Raw genomic sequence first — 23,802 nt, forward strand, 5'->3', positions numbered from 1 at the left:
TTTTAAATTCAAACGTGACTACGTCAAAAGTTAAGACATCATTGCATCATTTCGTTCTTTTATGCTAGCTTCAGCCGTACGCTTCGAGTATCGAGTTATTTTATCCATGATACACAATGTTGATAAAAATCTTATTTTCAACTTATATTCGTCATGAAAACAATTCTATTGTTATCCATGACAATCCCACTCAAATTTCGGGACGAAATTTCTTTAACGGGTAGGTACTGTGACGACCCAGGAATTTCCGACCAAATTTAAACTTTAATCTTTATATGATTCCGACACGATAAGCAAAGTCTATTAAACCGAGCCTCAAAATGTTGGAACTATTTTTTCATAAATGCATTTGATCTTTAACTATTCCCGATGATTCACGAACATCGGTGTGTAAATAAATATATATGTTATGAGTAATATTAGTAATATTATTAGATAATTTTATTACCATTACAATTACGAATCATTAATATAAAAGTAATACAATTTGTTTTGATTATCATTAATAATATCACTTTTAAAATTATTATAAGTAGTGTTATTACTAATACTAGTTATAATATTAGTGATATCATTTTATTATGATTATTATTAAACTTACTAACATCATCATTTTAATATCGTTATTATTTATTATTATTAATTATTAATTATTATTATTATTATTAATATTATCATTATAATTATAAAACTAGTATTGTTATTATTAAGAATATTAAGAATATTATTATTATTAATATACTTATTAATTACAAGAATTAATTAGGATATATATATTAACCAATTATGTAAACGTGTATCTGTTATCCATCATTATCATTTGAGAATTTTTTTCCTTCTTTACGCTATTCGTTTGTCTCTGATCTTACCAAATCAATTGTACAAATCCGATTCAAAGTCACACTAGCAAACAAATCCGTTAGACATCACAATCATTTGCCATTCTATTTTCCTGAATTTCTGTTGCCTGTGATTGAACATTGACATATATTACTATTGCACAGTTGTCACTTTTTTTTTTTTTTTTTGTGTCAACATCTTATATCAATCAATCTAATGTATCTATATCTATATACATGAATATATGATACAAATATTCACAAGAACCACAAACCATTACTTCAATCTGTTTCATATTCGGTACATCACCATTTAACCACCATCTTGTCTTTCTTCTCTAAACCATCGACAACAATCACCCTTTGATCACCGTCACTTCCAATCTTAAGCTTGTTTCTTCTATCAAACGCAAACCCATAAACCCACCATCTTAATTCACTTACATGCTGCAATGATCAACCGTGAACCGCTCAAAATACCATCTTATTGCTTCTACAATTACTTATTACTATCTGTTTTTCTCCATTTCTGTTTCGAACCACAACATGACCCACCACCATAACATCACCTTGGACCATCATCATGATAACTATAAATCAGCTACAAAAGTCGAAGAGCAAACGAACACCATCACTTTCTTTCTTCCTCTCTATCTCTCTCTAAATTACGTATATACATATACATAGATATACATCGGATGTAACCACAACAACCACCTCCGGTTACACCTTCACCACCTTCGTGACCCACTTTTTGTACTCGATTTCTTCTATTTCTGCTGGAACCCAATTAAACCACCATATGCAACCATCGAATACTCAAATCCACTACAAACCGTCACCACAACCACCACGACCACCTTATATTTCTCCCTCGTTAACAATCCATCATCACCTTCTTTCGCTACCATTAATCACCACTTCACAATCACCTCCATGAATACCACCTTGAGATAACCACTACCGAATTTTGGTTGCTTCGGTTACTGTTGTCTGGTTTCAGTTCCAATCGCTAACAAACACCCACACCTATTGAATGTATATTTTTTTTTTTTTTGAAAAAGGTTAACATGGAAGGTTATAATAATAAGATGATGGAACAAGTGGGGTACATATTGGCCAACAAAAGAAAAAGGGTAACCAATTGAAGTATCTAACGCCATACTGCAATTTTTTTCATATATATGATTTCATTTTTTAAACCCCACTTGCGAATAAACTATACTGCAGCTAAAGTTTATCATATTTCTTAATATGTCCCATGCATGTATTTGTATGGTTGGACCGGAGATCACAAAATTTGTTTACTGACGGGCTTGAGTTAATTGTTGGGCCGATTGAAGAATATAATTGGGCCGTGAACCGAAGGCCCGTTTAGGTTCCTGTTTTGGCCGAGAGTCTTGTTCAGGTTGAGCCATGTACGTATATTTTTTTTTTGGTTGATGATGGTGTTAGCGAGATCGTGATAATGGTTAGGATCATAGAAGCATGTGATTATCATGAAGTGTTAGGCTGAGTTCCAATGATTGTTTCCTAATGAACCGAAACCCACCACATGCCCATTTCAAAACTTAGATGAGGAAGATTAGATTAGATTATGAAGTTAGGATAATAAAATGGTTAACCGTAAGGATGATGATGAATGAGATTAAATGGGTTAGTTTTTGAAGGAGGAGAAACAAAAACAATACGGGTTAACGATACTTAAATCGGGATATTGATCAGGAAAAGCAAAGATAGAAGGACGTTTCAAGGTGTTTGTGTTATATGAGAGGTCGGGGGTTCGAACCTAGACTTTGACAATTTTTTTGGAAAAAGAAGGAGAAGGGGAAACAGTGTTATACAGGTTAAAATAAAATAATATAAGAAGCTAAAACAGAAAAACGAGTTAGATTGAATGGTTTGGTTGTATATTTGGGTAACTAGAGGTCAAGGGTTCGAGACTTGGGAGCAACATTTTTTTTTAGAGATATAGTTAAGGCTGGAAAGATGGGTTAAATAAAATAAATATGGGGTTTAAACCAAGATTGAGCTAGTAGTTAAATGGTTAAGGATATTAGCCGGATATCGCGGGTTCAAACCCGGACTTGGGCATCATTTTTAAGGACTACTTATTTGAGGTAGTTATTTATTATTTATTTATTTTTATTATTATTATTTTATTATTATTATCCTTATTATCATTATTATTATCATTATTATTATTATCATTATTATTATTATTATTACCAATAAATAATACCTATATAAAAAGATATATATTTATTTCATATATCATAACTAAATTAATATTACATACTAATTTTTAAATAAAATGTTATTATCTATAAAAATATGAAATAGTTATAATTAATCTAGTTATTACAATAACATATAAATTATCAAGATAACAAGTATATTAATATTAATAAATAAATTTGTGTGAATATTACATACTAAATTTATATAACTAATATAGGTTCGTGAATCCGAGGCCAACCCTGCATTGTTCAGTTGTTCAATATAGTCATATGTATTTTTACTACAAAATACATTAGGTGAGTTCATTTGATTCCTTTTTTCTCTTTACATTTTTGGGACTGAGAATACATGCACTGTTTTTATAACTGCTTTATTAAATGCTTTTGAAATATATTTTGAACTGTGAATACATGAAATGCTTTTATAAATGTTTGACGAGATAGGCACAAGCAAAACATTCCTCGAATGAATTATGTGGACATGATAATTGCCACCATTGAATTATGTGGACATGATAATTTCCACCATTGAATTATGTGGACATGATAATTGCCACCAATTGATGTGAATGTTATGTATCGAGAGAATGATTTTTATACACAGGTTATGTGTATGATATTTTGTACACGAGATATGTGTACGGATTACTAAGATTTATGAAAAATGTTTTCGTACACGAGAAAGGTGTATTGTATTTAAAAGATATCACATGTACATTACAGGTGGGTATAGGATTCAGGCCCATTTGTACCATGCTGCATTTAAATCTTGTGGTCTATCAAAATTACAGAATTTTATTGTTTTATGATAAACTTATGAACTCACCAACCTTTTGGTTGACACTTTAAAGCATGTTTATTCTCAGGTATTAAAGAAACCTTCAGCTGTGCATTTGCTCATATTACATGGAGTCGTTCATGGCATATAGAGGTCAGAACCTCGCAATGGGACCAAATGTTGAAGACTTCGTCTAAATGGATTAGGACGGGGCATTTCAAGGTCGGGTTCAAAAAATGGATTATCGAAAATTTGAATTGGAGTACTTGGTCGACTGGATGACGATTCTAAAGAAAAATCAACGGCGACAATATTTGCTAGATGTCTTGATCGAGTTACAGGTGGTGAACGTACAAAAGGTGGTGAACGTTTTGCTCGATGCATTCACTGAATATCCTATTAGTTATAAAAAAATATATAAGTTATCAAATTAATAGACTTTTCTGCTTTTGCCCACGTTTTGAATAGCCAATAGATGCAGCAAGGAGCCAGAACCCTTTAAATCGGAAGCTCACAACTCAGCCACTAACAAATCCAATTATTACTACGAAGCAGAAAATTTGGATGTCTATCAATTTAACCACTTAAAATAATTTTTCGTTGAAATTTAAAGAAATTTAGAGAGAAGAAATAGAAAATTCTATGTCCTAAAAACTAGAGCGGCGAAAAATAAGAAAGAAAAAGAACGCGTCGAAAAATGTTGAAAAATAAAAGGTCGAAAAATAATAGGAAGAACGTAGCGCGTCTAAACTTAAAAGTCTAAAAACTAAGAATTAAAAGTTGCATCTAAATATATTAAAGCTTAAAAGGAATTCTATATCCAAAACGGCAATAACTTAAAAAGGTACTAAAAACTTAAAACGGCGTCGCAAAATTCTAAAGCACCTAAATCTTAGTCTAAAGAAAAAGCACTTAAGTGATTTTACGGCAAAGCCTAAAAATCTAGAAATAAAAAATAACTATGGCAAAAACTATGATTTAAAAGTAATTACGAGCGAAAAATGCAAAAATTACGCTAAAACAAATAAAAATATACAAAATATAAAAATAAACTTAAAGTTGTAAAATGTACAATTTTTAAAAAAAATATTATTTTTATATTATTTATTTTATAAAACTATTAATTTTATATATTAATAAAACTAATTAAACTAAAAATACAAATTAATAATAAAAACTAAAACTAATTAATTTAAAATTAAACCCTAATTAGGGATTTAATAATAATAATAAATAATACACCGTAATTAATGCAGATTTAGGTCAAATGTGGCGTGTCAGACAGGGCCATGCGATCGCATGGATATCCCGTTATAATTCCATGCGATAGGATGGAGTAGGATTTCGGGCCAGAAATTGGGCTTCAACAGTACTCGGCCCGAGTGGTTTTATATATATATTTTTTTCTGTTTTAATTTTCTGTTTTAAAATTTATAAAAAGTATTTATATAAATTAAATAAAACTTATATTTTTACAAACTAAAAATAGAAATAGAAATATTTTATATTTTTGAACAACTCTTAAATATATATATATATATCTATATATATATATATATATATATATATATATATTGTTTTTCTTTTTATATTTTTGTATATATTTTTGTATATATTTTTAAAAACGTATATTATTAATAAAAACTTAATAAAAAATCATTTTTTTAGATAGTGTTTCGCTTCCGACGTTTAAGCTTTCCCCGGCAGCGGCGCCAAAAATACTTGATGTTAAAACGAAGGGGTATAAAATACTATTAATTTTTACAAGAAAATACTATTAAATACGATACAATTTTACACAAGTTATTTATTTATTTATAGAGTGGATATACCTAAACCTTTCTACAACACTTATAGGCAGTGTACCTAATCGTACAGTAGTGTAGTTTTTAGTAAGTCCGGTTCGTCCACAGGGAACTCTAGTCAAGCTTAACGCTATATTTGTAACTTATAATTGTAAAAATACAAAAATATATTATTATAAAAGGGGGTTTTTACCGTTACCGTTTAAAACTTTAGTCACAGTTAAAACCTAATGTAAAATATTAAATATATAAAAGACTTAATTTAAAGCGTAAAGTAAATAACGATAATGAAATTACAATAAATAAAATTGCTATAAATAAATTGACAATAAATAAAAGTGCGATAATTAAAAGTGCAATTAAATATGAAATAAAGGAAATTAAATATGAAATAAAGGAATTATGCTTATTTAAACTTCCGTAATCATGATGTTTGACGTGTTGATTTTAGTTTTATTACCCTGGGTTAATTGTCCTTTGTCCTGGATTATTCGATATGTCCATACGGATTTGTCCATAATAGTCCATCAGTCATAATCATAAAGTGCGAAAGTCTTCGTCAAATTATTCTTATTCCCGAAGTCAAATATTCTAACTAATTGGGTATTCGAATTGTAACAAGGTCTTAATACTTTGTTTAATGAATACACAAGGTTATCGACTGCGTGTAAACCAAGGTTTTAATACTTTGTTAACAATTACACCAATTACCCTTGAATGTAATCCACCCCTGTTTCAACAAGTCTATTAACTATTAATCCAGTTTCGTGTCCGGTCAAATGAATAATTATTGGTATTTATAGATATCCCGCCCATCGTACCCAGTCAAGCGTATGTGGTTATATATAAATACGTCAAATTATAAGTCTATATATTAAATTAACGAGGTATCATTTAGTTAATATAAAGCCCATTAATAGCCCATAGTCTAATTTCCACAAGTGTCGTTCTTTTATCCAAACCCCAATTATGGTACAAAGCCCAATTACCCAATTTTAATATTTAGCCCAACATCACGATTACTTTGGCATTAAATAAGCATAATAATAACTTAGCTACGAGACATTAAATTAAAAAGGTTGAACATAACTTACAATGATTAAAAATAGCGTAGCGTTACACGGACAGGATTTCGACTTACACCCTTACAACATTCGCTAACATACCCTTATTATTAGAATTAAAATTAAAATTAAAATTAAAATTATAATATTATATATATATATATATATATATATATATATATATATATATATATATATATATATATATATATATATATATATCGTTGAGTGATGGACGAGAAAAAGATGTTATATGATCAACCAAAACCGCGAAATTTTTAGGCATGTGGCCACAAAAAGTGGCCCATGCGATCGCATGGAAAACAAGCCTACAGGCCATGCGATCGCATGGAGGTAGGTACCAGCTCACATATTTTTGTTTTCAAGCTTGTCGACATTTTAATAAATAAATATAATATATAAATAATTTTAAGAATTATTTAAATATTATATTATATTTATGTGCATAGTTGACTTGTAATTTTTAGTCCGTTGCGTCGAGCGTTGAGAGTTAACTCTGCTCCAGGTTCCAGATTTTCGAACGTCCTTGCGTACAATTTAATATCTTGTATTTTGCGTTTCGCGTCTTGTACTCTTGTAATTTTGAGACGTTTCTCATCAATAATTTGAACCACTTTGATTGTACTTTGTACTTTTGAGCTTTTTGGTCGTTTGCATCTTCAATTCGTCGAATCTGTCTTTTGTCTTCACCTTTTATTATTTAAACGAATATCACTTGTAAATAGAACAATTGCAACTAAAAGCTTGTCTTTCTTGAGGGATAATGAAATGAAATATATGTTCGTTTTTAGCATTATCAATAAAGTTAATATATATTAATAATGAAATATAAAAGTTACTAATATAAAAATTATATCACTAATAATAATATATATATTCGTTCTATTACGATTATACGTTTTGATATATACACAAATGATATAGGTTCGTGAATCCAAGGCCAACCCTACAATGTTCAATGTCGTCATATGTATTTTTACTACAAAATACAATATTGTGAGTTTCATTTGCTTTTTTACCCTTTATATTTTTGGCCTGAGAATACATGCGCAATTTTTATAACTGTTTTACGAAATAGACACAAGTAATCAAAACTACATTATATGGGTGAATGATCGAAGCCGAATATGCCCCTTTTGCTTGGTAACCTAAGAATTAGTAAACCGATCTACTAATTAACGTGAATCCTAAAGATAGATCTATTGGGCCTAACGAACCCCATCCAAAGTACCGGATGCTTTAGTACTTCGATGTTGTTTTATCATGTCCAAAGGATTTCCCGGAATGATAGGGGATATTCTTATATGCATCTTGTTAATGTCGGTTACCAGGTGTTCACCATATGAATTATTTTTGTCTCTATGCATGGGATTATATTTATGAGAACTGGAAATGAAATTCTTGTAGTCTATTAAAATGATGAAAATGATCCATTATGATAAACTAATGAACTCACCAACCTTTTAGTTGACACTTTAAAGTATGTTTATTCTCATCTATGAAAGAAATCTTCCGCTATGCATTTGCTCATTTTAGAGACATTACTTGGAGTCATTTATGGCATATTTCAAAAGACGTTGCATTCAATTCGTTGAGTTTAATGGAGATTATTATTAAGTAAATGTCAGATTAGGTCATTTATAGTTAGATATTATGAAATGGTATGCATGCCTGTCAATTTTCAATGTAAAGAAAGTTTATCTTTTAAAAACGAATGCAATATTTGAAAAATGTATCATATAGAGGTCAAGTACCTCGCGATGAAATCGGCTATTGAGAATCGTTTATAATGTATATGAACGAGTCCTTTCAGTTGGTATCAGAGCGGTGGTCTTAGCGATCCAGGTCTTACATTAGTGTGTCTAACTGATAGTTGTTTAGATTCATTAGTGGGTCTGGACTTCGACCGTGTCTGCATGTCAAAAGTTTTGCTTATCATTTAGTGTCGAAAATTATTTGCTTATCATCCTTAAAGTCTAGACACATCTTACTACCTCTATTGCATAGACAGTGTATAGATAAATTCATATCTTAGCGTATCTGTTATTGTTACCTTTGCCTGACAGCTTCCATAGATTCCTCCGTAACTTATGGGATTTTAGTATTATATATGCATATGTAAATTATGTATTGTAGGGTACTAATCTACATCCTATAATCTATTTCTTATCAAAAATCCTTCATCTGATCGTACGAGATGAATCCCTCAACCAGTTCGAGTCCCTCAGATTTCGATAGCTATTTCGATAGTTATTCCGACAGCTATTCCGACATGGATGTTCACCTAAACTCCGAAAGCAGCGTCACTAGAATGAATCAACCAATCAGCCATCCCCAATTTATCTGATGGGTTCATGATCGACTTAATCAATGGAGACGCGAAGAAGGCGATCCCTTCCACCAGCCGAATTTACCTCTTGGCGATGAACATGAAGCATTTACCGGCGCACCCATTTGAAACACCATTTTCACACTCATTTCCAGAGTATCTCGCCACGATTATATTCTATCAAAAATTCTAAACCCTATTCATCCATTCGTTCTGACTGACAATCATCCCGGAATAATGGAAGAAGTCAACGAGCTTCACGCTCAAGTAATCAATTTAGAAAAAATGGTGCAAAATTTACCAGCTTCAACAACATCAGCAGCACCAACATCAATACCAGTACCACCAACAACCCAAGTTCAGCATCACACACCTCAACATCTCATTATGTACCTCGAGCATAATCATCAATATGCAAATCATTCTACATCATTTATCTTCGTTCGACATGGTGATTATGTAATCTCTAATGTTTTAGAGATTATATATTCTTGTTCTAACGGTAAATCAAATGAGTTTAATATCATATTGACTCATTAAATCCATGATTACATCTGAAGAAAATATATATGTATATATATTTTCATAAAGATTGTAATTAAAAAATTTCTTTCGTACGAACTGTTAATAGTGAAAATATTTTAACGGGTAGGTAATACCCGAGGAATATTTTGATTTCACATTAATAAGTTACACTTTACATTCTTCGAATCTGAATCAACAGTCATTTACTATTCTACTTACATCCACAGATATACGTATCTGTTCATCGCAGAATAACCATTTTCTTTCAATTTCATATTTGGATTTTGACTTATCAGAATCCAACAAGTGGCATAATGAAGAAAACATTGGACAAAATAAAATTTGTTAGAAACAAACAAATTAACTATGAGAAATTTTGTTAAGAATCCACGCTAACAAAATCCTAGCTAACTATTCCTAGCTAACTATTAATTCCTTGTTACATTTTATTTATCGCAATTTAATTATCGCAATTTTTAATTCTCGCAATTTTATTTATTGTCATTTAATTTCTGTTATTTATTTTACGCACTTTATTTATCGTCATTTAAATATGGTTATTTACGCATTTAAATATCGGGACACGTACACAAGGTTTTGACATATCATAACGACGCATCTATATATATTATTTGGAATAACCATAGACACTCTATATGCTGTAATGCATGAGTTCGCTATAAAGGGTTGAGGTTGATTCTACAATAATATATATACTTTGAGTTGTGATCGATTCTGAGACATGTATACAATGGGTCACGATACGTATTAATTAATTCGAATATTATATATTAAACTATATATGAATTATTGGACTGTTAACTGTGGACTATCGACTGTGGACTAATAACATTGGACAGTTAAAATGAATTAAAATATTGATTATAACATATGAAACTAAACATTTCTTCAAGTTGCCACTTGATTTCATCTTAAACTTCATTTGTATCTTGACGATTACGATATGCGTTCAAACCTTTCATGATTCTTGAAAACACCTCAATCGAGATGATGATCCAACCACATGTTATCCACAGTCATGCACCTGGGAGAACGTCCGGAACCCAAGTAGAAGTTTAACACGTATCTGTGATAGCTCCTTTGGCATTGTTATTGCCGAAAATAACATTACAATTCTTTTTCAAATTTGCCAATTTTGTCACAGCTCTAGCAAATCAACTTCAATTTTTCATTCGAATGAGCCTTATTATAACAATTACCCCTTCATCATCGTTACCGGGAAACCGTTTATATCTCACCACATTAGCAGAAACTTACTAGCAACTTCATTACTCATTGGCTTAAGTCTCTTCGAAGAACCATTACATTTGTTCATTAAAACCTCATCATATACTCATCCACATCTTATAACAAAAATTTACCATACCAATTATCGGGAATTAATAATCGGTATTTTGAATCTCGCAACGTTTCTACATCAACAGTTATATGTATACATATAACCTTTACCTCTTAGAATTATGATTTCCAATTCTGAAATTCTGAAAAATACTCAGCCTGCGAATCAATTCTGAGTATCAAAAGAACTGATAAAGCAGCAAAATCTATAGATGACTTTAACAGTTAAAAGTTTGATGATAAAGAAGGATATGTTGGAGAAGCTCAAAAGAAAGTTTTAATACTGAAAAAACGAATTGAGCAAACCATGAAGAAGACTCTGAACAAATCACAAGGACTAAACTTGTACATAAAGAATCCGGATGATTCTGTTTCTGATAAAATCAATAGCGAATACCTTACTCCTTACTCTAAACTGTTGCGGATAATATTCTTCATCATCCTTTGATCTTAGATATTTTACAATTCTAAGATATCATCATATCTTTCATTATAAATATCCTCGATATTTCTGAAGATAAATTCATAACTATTCTTATCTGAGATTATTTATCTCTCCTCGATATCTGCGTTACATCATAAAGGAAACTATTTTAGTTTCTAAATTCTGAAAAATTCGAATTTAAAATATGAATGTTTTTAAATTAGTGTTGGAAATTGATGCATGAGTTAGTATAATATAATGACACTTGATCAACATAATTATATTATAGTAAGTCATGCTGAGTTTCTAATGAAACATGATGATTCACAGACCATAACATCATCATGTGCCATATTACACGACTCTTACATTCTATCTAATCTATAAACATATCAAAAACATATTTTCTTGATAGTCCTATCTTTTCCCTTGAATCCTGGTAATTTGACAAGTCAGTTTGTGCTATTACCATTTCTCTCTTAGAACATTAACTCTGTTCATTTCAAAATTCGTATCTACGAATTCTGGATCATTATTCGCTTGACTTAAAGTCGGGAAGAGAAAATAAAAGCATAGAGCTACGAAATATAAGGAAGAATATAAAGCCCGATAACAACACATAAATTACAAACCGTGTATATCAATGTTTATCGCAACATAAAGACACGGGAGAATTAAAAACACTATAACCCCAAGGGCGAAGTAGAAGAAAACAGATTCCTCCGGTGGAAGTTAGAAAAGGAGAATGATTTTTCACAATCTTTTGAATTTGGGAATTGAGTATAGGAGTGATAAAAGTAATGGAACGGAAGAAGTTAATTTATAGTGAAATAACTAATAAAAAAATCAAGGTAGATAATCGCATTTAATTAAAGAGATTTTATTCACCAAAGAATCAAATCTTTCAGATCTCAACGATTTTCTCTAAATCCCTTGAACTTCAGAAATCAACCATATCTACGTCAAAGGATATGACGAAACATTATTTTCTTATTTCACACTTTTGTGATAGCTTCACTTATACTCTTCGCGTAATCGAATTGTTTATTCCATATTACTCAATAATGATAAAACTCTAATTTCTAGCTCGTATGCGTCATGAAAACATACTTATTGTTAGCCATGACCATCCCAATCAAATTTCGGGATGAAATTTCTTTAACGGGTAGGTACTGTGACGACCCGGAGATTTTCGACCAAATTTAAACTTAATCTTTATATGACTTCGACACGATAAGCAAAGTATGTAATGTTGAACCTCTAAAATTTTGAAACTATGTTCATGTAGTTAATTACCCTTCGACCATCCCTGACGATTCACGAACCACTATCTGTGAATAAATACATGTATATTTAAATATATATATATATATATATATATATATATATATATATATATATATATATATATATATATATATATATATATATATATATATATATATATATATATATATATATATATATATATATATATATATATATATATATTAATTTGAAATAGAAACTTATATGATTTAATTCATTTGTGTAAATAAAATAATATATGATATTACTATAGATCTATATTTATATATGAAAAGTATATTGAACATATATGATTTAGAATTTATTTAATAAATGACAGTAACACTCAATTGTCATTCGATTAATACTAAGCAAGTTAAAATTCAAAATTAAATGATTTTAAAATAAACGGTGATTCCAAAATGAGTTCCATAAACTTTAGGCTTACTAAAAATGTATCTAGGACCTAGTTATTAAATTTTAAAACTTTTTATATTTTACTTGGCGTTGGGAGTGAATAATTAGTATAATTTTTATTTAATAGTTTATGATCGAATTTCATACCATAATGACCAAAATAAATAAATATAGTTAATTTTAAAATATGGGATTTTTCTGAACACTTTTATCCGCCACTGATTTCACACGATACACAGTCCGTGAAAACTGTCGGTAACTAAATTACAAGTTTTGTGGCTGCTTACTATTCGTTTCTGTTTCATCATGATTCCAGTGATTGATTAAGATTATTATTTTATTATTATATTACTTGTGCACGTTTCTACTGAACTAATCTATCTATTACTATATTTACTTTATCAAACTTTCTGTAATTAAATATACATATACATATCATAGGATGTAAGGATTCAAGCATCAACTATCATCTCCTACTTCCCATTTCTATCTCCTTCTATCACCATGAACGACCACCAAAAATCACCACTTAACCATCCCCAAGAATATCTTTTGGTACTCATCCTGTTCGACCACACAAATCTAGACCTGCTACTATTTCGTATTCTAATTACTAACAAGAACCACCAAGTAATCACCATACTCAAACAACCTTCTTCAACACCACAACTGAGACCACCACTACCCTACAACCGATGGCCATCTCCTAATCACCATCCTCTAGCCGCCACACCCTTTCTACATTTTTTCGTGAATCTTAACAAAACCATCATGCCACTAGTGCTCGATCCAGTTGTTGTTCGGTTGCAACTCCAAGTATCATCACCTATCTTCTCTTCATATACATATATACATATACACCGCATATTAAGTTGAAACTTAATCACCACGTTTGTGTGATTATGTTACCAACCCAGAACACCCATTTAAATCACCTCTCCCTCTCATCATCTTCCTCTCCCTCTATATATTTTTTCTTTTCTTCTTGAATGATAACCCAAATCAATAATCGCCATTCGAAAACAACCATCATAAACCGATTGCAACTCACCATTTAACCACATCACCTTCTCCTATCTCCTTCTTACTTGTCGAATTCATCTTCAACAAACTCAAAACCACCACCTCTACACCACCTTACTCTCTCTCTTCATTTTTTTTCATTACTTCATGAACAAACAAACCACGACACCATCATACAACCATCATTAAGACTCAAGCATCACCACCATAGTCACTATCTTCAACCTTCACGAAACTATCCAACACCTTAGCTCGACATCACTACAAACACCACGTTTTCTTTCTTCGATAGAGCAAAGTAACGAAGTAAAAGAAAGATGATATGTACGTAAATTTAAGTTACAAATGGGATATTATTGATAACCTTATATAATACTTTATCAACCAACCATATAATCAAAATAGTGGGGCAGATTTGTATTGACAATTGGGAACAAATGGATTGTTGATAGTATGATTTTAGGGACGTTAGTGGAGTAAAAAATGAAAATATATGGTTAGCTTCCACCTACTGTTTCGAATTCTAAGTTCACATGGGTACCAGCTATTATATTTTGTATTTAAACAAGATTCATTTCGTTCTATACTACTGGCCAATTTCCACGTACCAATTGGGGACTACCCTATATAGAATCCGATTTTTATATTGAGCCAACATCGAATCATGGGAGGTACACGCGCGTCTGCTGGTTTACCCTATTATGCTTCTAAGGAAGAACACTCAATTAATATAGGGTATTTACAAGAACCTAACTCTCTTATTATATTTCAACCTGGGCCACCGCGAGACCCATAATCACTGATTATTGCTGCTATATCTATATATTATGTTGAAGATGATCAAAGTTAAAGGGCCGTGATGATTATGATTCACGATAAGAATGATGATGGATAACGATACATGGTGATGATGATGATAGAGGTTACGATGATGATAACACTGGTTTAATGATAATAGATGAGAAAGAAAACTCGCTGCCATGATCTTTGTTGTACTCTGGTCGATTTGTTATGAGGAGAAGAAGAGGGAGAATAGAAATACGGGTTTAAATAAAAATTAAGATTGGAACTAAAATAGAAAATGAGCAGCAGCTCAGATGGTTAAGGGGGTAAGCGGGTGAGCGAGAGGTCTTGGGTTCGAGTCCCGTCTGGAGCACTTTTTTTAGACAAAAGCTTTAAGGGTATACACAAATACTTTTATTATTATTATTATTATTATTATTATTATTATTATTATTATTATTATTATTATTATTATTACTAGTATTATGTGTATTATTGATTATTGCTGTGATTATGATTATTATTATTATGATTGTTAGAATTATAATTATTATTACTAATGTCATATTTATATTTATTAAAGAAGTTATTATCATTAGTATTTTTTTAAGTATTATTAAAAAATATTATTAATCTTATCATTTAAGTATTATTATTATTATGATCATGCTTATTAATGTTATCATTATTTTAATTAATATTAGTATTAGTATCATTTTTTTAAACATTAGTATTATTAACCTATTTATAATTAATATTACTAAACTTTTCATTTAAAAACTGTTATTATCATTATAAGATTTATTAATAAAACTATCATTAATATTATCATTATGAGAATCATTGATATTATTATCATTATTATTAATACTAGTATTATCATTATTATCATTATAATCACTACTAATATCATTCTAGTATTGTTATAATTACTATTTAAACAAACAAATGAAATATATATATATATATATATATATATATATATATATATATATATATATATATATATATATATATATATATAATACTTAATATATATGATATAACAAAATTCACATTTTTATATAAATATAAAGTTGATATATATTAATAATGAAATATAAAAGTTACTAATATAAAAATTATATCACTAATAATAATATATATATTTGTTCGATTACGATTATACGTTTTGATATATACACAAATGATATAGGTTCGTGAATCCAAGGTCAACCCTACAATGTTCAATGCCGTCATATGTATTTTTATTACAAAATACAATATTGTGAGTTTAATTTGCCTTTTTACCCTTTATATTTTTGGGCTGAGAATACATGCGCAATTTTTATAACTGTTTTACGAAATAGACACAAGTAATCAAAACTACATTATATGGGTGAATGATCGAAGCCGAATATGCCCCTTTTGCTTGGTAACCTAAGAATTAGTAGATTGATCTACTAATTGACGTGAATCCTAAAGATAGATCTATTGGGCCTAACGAACTCCATCCAAAGTATCGGATGCTTTAGTACTTCGATGTTGTTTTATCATGTTCGAAGGATTTTCCAGAATGATAGGGGATATTCTTATATGCATCTTGTTAATGTTGGTTACCAACTGTTCACCATATGAATGATTTTTGTCTCTATGCATGGGACGTATATTTATGAGAACTGGAAATGAAATTCTTGTGGTATATTAAAATGATGAAAATGATCCATTATGATAAACTAATAAACTCACCAACCTTTTGGTTGACACTTTAAAGTATGTTTATTCTCAGGTATGAAAGAAATCTTCCGCTGTGCATTTGCTTATTTTAGAGACATTACTTGGAGTCATTTATGGCATATTTCAAAAGACGTTGCATTCAAGTCGTTGAGTTCAATAGAGATTATTATTAAGTAAATGTCAGATTAGGTCATTTATAGTCAGATATTATGAAATGGTATGCATGTCTGTCCATTTTCAATGTAAAGAAAGTTTATCTTTTAAAAACGAATGCAATGTTTGAAAAATGTATCATATAGAGGTCAAGTACCTCGCGATGAAATCAACTATTGAGAATCGTTTATAATGTATATGAACGGGTCCTTTCAGTTGGTATCAGAGTGGTGGTCTTAGCTGTGATGCCCCGTACAAAACCATCGTGTACGAATCATCAACAACAGGATCATTACAAGGTCAAACACTATATGCTATTTCAAAATACGTTTGCATTCAAGATAAAAGGTGACGTCATAACGAATGTCAAGTGTTTTACCACCAAAGTATGCTTCTATGAACGGAAGCAAAGATAATAGTACGTGACCCTTAGGTCGTTACAAATCATAGTTCAAAAGTATTAAAGTTTTGAATGCAAGATAAACAGTTCATGCGGTGATAACTCTAGAGCAGCGGGTGTCTACAGCAAGACTAGTACACAGCGGAAGCAGCTAACCTTAAGCACCTGAGAAAAACATGCTTAAAACGTCAACACAAAGGTTGGTGAGCTATAGTTTAAGTATAACAGTATGTAAGGTAGGCCACGAGATTTCAGTGCTACAAAGAGCGTTTCAAAACAGTATGATAAAGTATATGTTAACCGTGGGCACTTGGTAACTAACTTAACGTTTATACCCCCTGAAAGTACACTTTTCAAGTGCGTATGTTTACGAAGTATTAAACACTCGTTAAATGCTAGCGCTACTAGCCCGAGTGGGGATGTCAAACCCTATGGATCCATATCTAAGATTCGCGTTCACCGGTTCAAAAACCAATGATTAAACGTTACCGAGCTAAAGGGAATGTTTATGCCGTTGTATAATCCACACATATATAAGTTTAAGTACTCGTGCCTAGTATGTAAAACGTAAAATGCGCATGTATTCTCAGTTCCCAAAATAAGTTAAAGTAAAAAGGGAATGCTACAACTCACAATGATAAAGTAGCGGTAAAGTATGACTCGGGAAATAAGCAAGTGTGTAGGTCCGGGAAGTCCTCAACCTAAGTCAAATAGTACTAAGTCAGTAAATTGTCCGAATAGGTTTAAAAGTATGTAAATAAGGTCTTGAGGGTCATCATCATTCATCATCAAACAAAAGGTGTAAAGTAAGTTTCGTTCATGAAGAGAGTTTAAAACAAAGGCTGAGTTCGGTCAGTCACCACGGCCTCTATACCTACTGAAATAAGGTGAGACCAGTGGCCATGGCTCCGTATATGAGTCCTTTAGTTGTGGTAAAAATTACAGAAGCAAGCTCATCTTCGTTTGACAGTGGCGACGGTCTAAGTGCAAGTGGGTCAGAATTTTCAGCACAACGTTAAATGGACATAGTGACGATCGGAGGGCCAGAAATCCTAAACCGTAACTCGGATTAAGACAAGTCCTATATGAAAAGTTATCTAATCGAACAGATTTATCCGAAAATTATAATTACAGTAGCCCAGGTCGTACGGGTCAGACACAGAAACAGTAGAACAGTAGGGTCAGTAGGTTCCGGTGGTTCGTGGTGCTCGATGCTTATCATGGTTCACATCCTTGATGCATATAGCTTCAAGTGTACAACTCGTTGATGTGTTTGCATCATGTTCACCAAGGTTTGACCATCATAACCCAAGTGTAAGTCTAAGACATGAAGCACAACTCACTTAAGTGTTGCAAGTGTTTTGATGAACCAAAGTTACATCAAAGTCTTAGATCTAACACATACATGAACTTTAAAACTGATAATAAGTTACAAACTTGAAAGTGAACTTATGAAATCAAGATCTTAAGTTGTAGAACATAGTTCTTAGTTAGATCTTGAAGATCCTAGACCCAAAATTCTAGATCTAACATAACTGCACCAAGTTATAATTAAAGAAAGCTTACTTACATGTTCTTGAACTATTTAAAGTTAACTTTAGTTCAAGATTAATGAGATCAAAGTTAACTAGTAACACTTGACCAATCTTAACCAACAAACATGAATTTAAAGTGCATAATATAAAGAAACAAACTAAGTAAACTAGTAACTAGTTCATGGGTTGTTCATACTTTAAAGATTCAAACCAAAGTTTGATCTTTAAGAAAGTAAACTTAAAGTTTACTAACATGAATTACAAGTATGCTTTCACAACACATGAACTTAAATCTTTTTTTTTAAAACAACAAGTGTAGAACATAACTAGAAAGCTTATGTTCTTGTATGTTCTTGTAAATACAAGATAAATGAAGAATGAAACTAGGTAGTTTGATTCTTGTAATTTGTAAGTAACAACAACAACAACTACTAGTAAGTAAACATTATCAATAAACAAGTAACAACAAGCAAATGATGATGATTAAAGGGGTGTTTGGTCACGGTTTGAAGACAAGAAAAAGGAAGAACATTAAGCTAGTTTACTTACAACTTTGAGAGAGAAAAGAAAGAAAAGATGAAAGCAAGTAGTGTGTGTTTTGGAATGAGAGAAATGTAAGTGAGTAAGTAATGAAAATTTGAAACAAAACCCACTCTTACTACACCCAAGTTGACGGTTTCAATGGGGGGAAAGAGGAAGAGATTTGTCCACTAGTTTCATGTATGTAAAAGCTTAAAAGGTTGGTTAATAAGGGTGCATGCATGGGGATTATGGTGTAAGTATTATGTGACTAGATTCTTCAAGTAGTAAACTAACTAGTTCCATTCTAAAGTGATACTTACACATGAAAGACATGGGCTAAATAATCCTTGTAAGATGTAGGGTGGGCTTATAAGCCCAATATCATGAGTCCATAACACTAATAAAAGCCCAAGTTCAATTAATTAACAAATAAATCCAATTAAAGCCCAAGTAATTAACCAACAACCTTAGTTAATTAAAATGATTAATAAACTTAATCATGAATGTAAATAATACTTGAAAATATTATTTGTGCAAGTTTCGTGTGTCACAAAGACGTTTCGGGCAATTAAAGTCAAGTACGGGCAATCATGGCAACATGTAAATGTAATAACATACATTCATTTAATCACAAGTATTAATAATAATAATTATTAATAAATAAACGTTGGAAAATCCAGGGTCGTTACATTGCCCACCTGTTAAAGAAAATTTCGTCCTGAAATTTTAAGCTGAGGTAGATGGAGGAGTCGGAAAAAGGTGAGGACACTTCTGCATCATTTGATCCTCTCGCTCCCAAGTAAACTCAGGTCCTCGTTTGGCATTCCATCGTACTTGGACGATCGGAATCTTGTTGCGTTTCAAGATTTTGATCTCTCGATCCATAATTTCAACAGGTTCTTCCACAAAGTGGAGTTTGTCATCAATTGTAAGTTCTTCAAGTGGTATGATAAGTTCGGGTGTAGCAAGACACTTATTCAAGTTTGACACGTGGAAGGTAGGATGAACTGAGCTCAATTGTGCTGGTAGATCCAAACGGTAAGCAACGGGTCCAACACGTTCCAAAATTTCGAAAGGACCAATGTATCGCGGGTTTAACTTTCCGCATTTTCCAAAGCGAATCACACCCTTCCAAGGTGCAACCTTCAACATTACATGGTCACCAACGTTGAATTCAAAGTCTTTACATTTAAGATCGGCATAACTCTTTTGACGATCACGAGCAGTCTTAAGTCTAGCTTTAATCTGAGCAATCTTCTCCGTTGTTTCATGGACTACCTCGGGCCCGGTGATTTGCCTTTCGCCTACTTCAGCCCAAAAAATAGGAGATCGGCACTTACGGCCATACAATGCTTCAAAAGGTGCGGCATTAATGCTTGAGTGATAACTGTTGTTGTAAGAAAATTCGGCGAGTGGTAAATGCCTTTCCCAGGCCTTTTCAAAATCAATGACACATGCACGCAACATGTTTTCCAATGTCTGAATCGTTCGTTCACTTTGCCCGTCAGTCTGTGGGTGATAAGCAGTACTCATGTCGAGACGGGTTCCCATGGCTTCTTGCAAAGAACGCCAAAATCTAGAAGCAAAACGGGGATCGCGATAGGAGATGATCGATAACGGTACACCATGACGAGATACAACCTCCTTAATGTATAGTTGGGCAAGTCTCTCCATTGTATCTGTTTCCTTCATCGCTAGAAAGTGTGCAGATTTAGTAAGACGGTCAACGATAACCCAGATGGTATCGTATCCGCCCACCGTCTTTGGTAGCTTGGTGATAAAATCCATCGTTATCCTTTCCCACTTCCATTGTGGGATTTCTAGTTGTTGAAGTAAACCAGAAGGTCTCTGATGCTCGGCTTTAGCCTTTGAGCAAGTCAAACACTTACCAACATAATTCGCAACGTCCATCTTAAGATTCGGCCACCAGTGCTGTTCTTTAAGGTCGTGGTACATTTTTCCCGCTCCAGGATGAATCGAATATCTCGATTTGTGTGCTTCATCAAGTATAAGTTTCCGTAGATCTCCATAAAGAGGTACCCAAATTCTCCCGGCATAACATCGGAGTCCAGACTCCCTAACCTCGAATCGAGAGACAAGTATGTTCAAATGTTCGTGACATATATTCTCCTCCTTGAAAGCCTCACCTTGGGCTACTCTGATCTGACTATTGAGGTTCAAATGGATGGTGATGTTCAGAGCCCTAACACGAAGAGGTGTTGTCCTTACCTTTCGGCTTAAAGCGTCAGCTACAACATTGGCCTTGCCAAGATGATAACGAAGTTCACAATCGTAGTCGTTGAGTGTCTCGATCTATCGACGCTGTCTCATATTCAGTTGCTTCTGATCAAAGATGTGCTAGAGGCTCTTGTGGTCGGTGAAAATAGTACACTTAGTTCCATACAAATAGTGTCTCCACAATTTGAGTGCAAAGACAACGGCTCCAAGTTTGAGATCGTGAGTAGTGTAGTTTCGCTCGTGAATCTTCAATTGGTGGGAGGCATAGGCAATAACTTTTGATCGTTGCATCAGTACATAACCAAAACCACTCTTCGATGCATCACAATAAACAACAAAGTCGTCACTGCCCTCAGGAAGTGATAGGATAGTTGCGGTGGTTAACTTCTTCTTCAAAGTTTGAAATGCTGATTCGTGTGCGGGTTCCCAAATGAACTTCTTGCCCTTGTGAGTTAGCGCGGTCAAAGGACACGTAATCAGAGAAAATCCTTCAATAAACCTTCGGTAGTAACCGGCGAGACCTAGGAATTAGCGAATATGCGTCAGAGTAGTGGGGGTTTCCCACTTGCTGATAGCATCAATCTTGGCGGGATGAACTTTGATACCCTGGTTGCTCACAACATGACCCAGAAACTGGACTTCCTTCAACCAAAATTCACACTTGGAGAATTTGGCGTAAAGTTGCTCTTGCCTCAAGAGTTCAAGTACTAGTCGGAGGTGTTGCTCATGCTCTTCTTCGCTCTTAGAGTAGATGAGGATATCATCTATGAAGACGATAACGAACTTATCCAAGTACGGCTTGCAGACACGATTCATGAGGTCCAAGAACACGGCAGGTGCATTTGTCAAACCGAATGGCATCACTAGAAACTCATAATGACCATAACGGGTCCTGAATGCAGTTTTCATCATGTCACTTTCCTTCACCCTCAACTGGTGATAGCCGGATCACAAATCGATCTTGAAGTAAACGCTCGATCCTTGTAGTTGGTCAAAAAGATCGTCAATTCTAGGAAGAGGATACCGATTCTTGATTGTCAATTTGTTGAGTTCACGGTAGTCGATACACATACGGAAGGATCCATCCTTCTTCTTCACAAATAGAACAGGTGCGCCCCAAGGCGAGAAACTTGGTTGGATAAATCCTCGATCAAGTAGTTCTTGTAGTTGGCTTTGTAATTCTTGCATCTCGGAAGGTGCGAGTCTATAAGGTGCGTGAGCTACAGGTGCAGCTCCTGGCACTAAATCGATTTGAAACTCTACTACTCTCGGAGGCGGTAATCTAGGTAATTCTTCAGGGAAGATATCGGAAAATTCGTTCACAATTCGAACATCGTTTACATTCTTCACCTCGGTTTCTACCGTTTTCACATGCGCTAGGACAGCAAGACGTCCCTTCTTCATGATCTTTTGTGCTTTCACGCAACTAATGAGGTTCAGCTTCGAGGTACATCTCTCTCTGTAGATGATCAGTGGCTCACCGTCTCCTTGTGGTATATGAAGAGCTTTATCTCCACAGATAATATCGGCCCTTATTTTGCTCAACCAATCCATACCGACGATCAAGTCAAAACTTTCCAATTTGATGGGTATCAAATCAATTTCGAAATCTGCACCAGCTATGTTGATAATAGCTCCTCGACTAATATGGTCAAGTTTCTCAAGTTTTCCATTGGCGACCTCGACTCTCTTTTAACTGGACTAATGACCAATTAATCTTATCGCAAAAATGTCTACATACATAACTTTTCTCAGCACAAGTATCAAATAGGACAGAAGCTAATAAATTGTCGATAGTGAATATACCTGTCACCAAGTCGGGATTCTCGCGTGCATCCCTTGAATTAACATTGAAAGCTCTAACACGGGGTGGTCCTCCGTCTTTTCTTTTTTTGGGGCACGCATTTCTGAAATGGCCCGTCTGTCCGCATTCGTAGCACTTTCTTGGTCCATTGGTGTTTGGCTTCCCATTCAAGGTGGTGACCTTGCAGTCTTTACCGATATGTCCAGTCCGTTGACACTTTTCGCAAACAACGTTACAATATCCAGTATGGTGCTTGTAGCACCTCTTGCATTGTGGTAAGGTTCCTTTGTAGTTCGGGTTTGAGTTGGTGTTCGGATTGGGGTTTCCACCGTTGTTGTTTCCTCTGAAACCCTCATGTCGTTTTGCCGGGTTCTGTTCATAGGTCCGTCCCCTGTTGTTGTCCCATTTGCGCTTCTCACTAGTACCCGCTTCAGACTTAGTTTTCTCCGGTTCATCGATGGTTATTTGATTCATTAAAGTATGCGCCATGCGCATTGCTTCGGGAACATTCGATGGCTTGGACGAGGTGACATTTCCCTT

The sequence above is a fragment of the Rutidosis leptorrhynchoides genome, chromosome 9 (assembly GCF_046630445.1).
Source record: "Rutidosis leptorrhynchoides isolate AG116_Rl617_1_P2 chromosome 9, CSIRO_AGI_Rlap_v1, whole genome shotgun sequence".
NCBI lineage: Eukaryota > Viridiplantae > Streptophyta > Magnoliopsida > Asterales > Asteraceae > Rutidosis > Rutidosis leptorrhynchoides.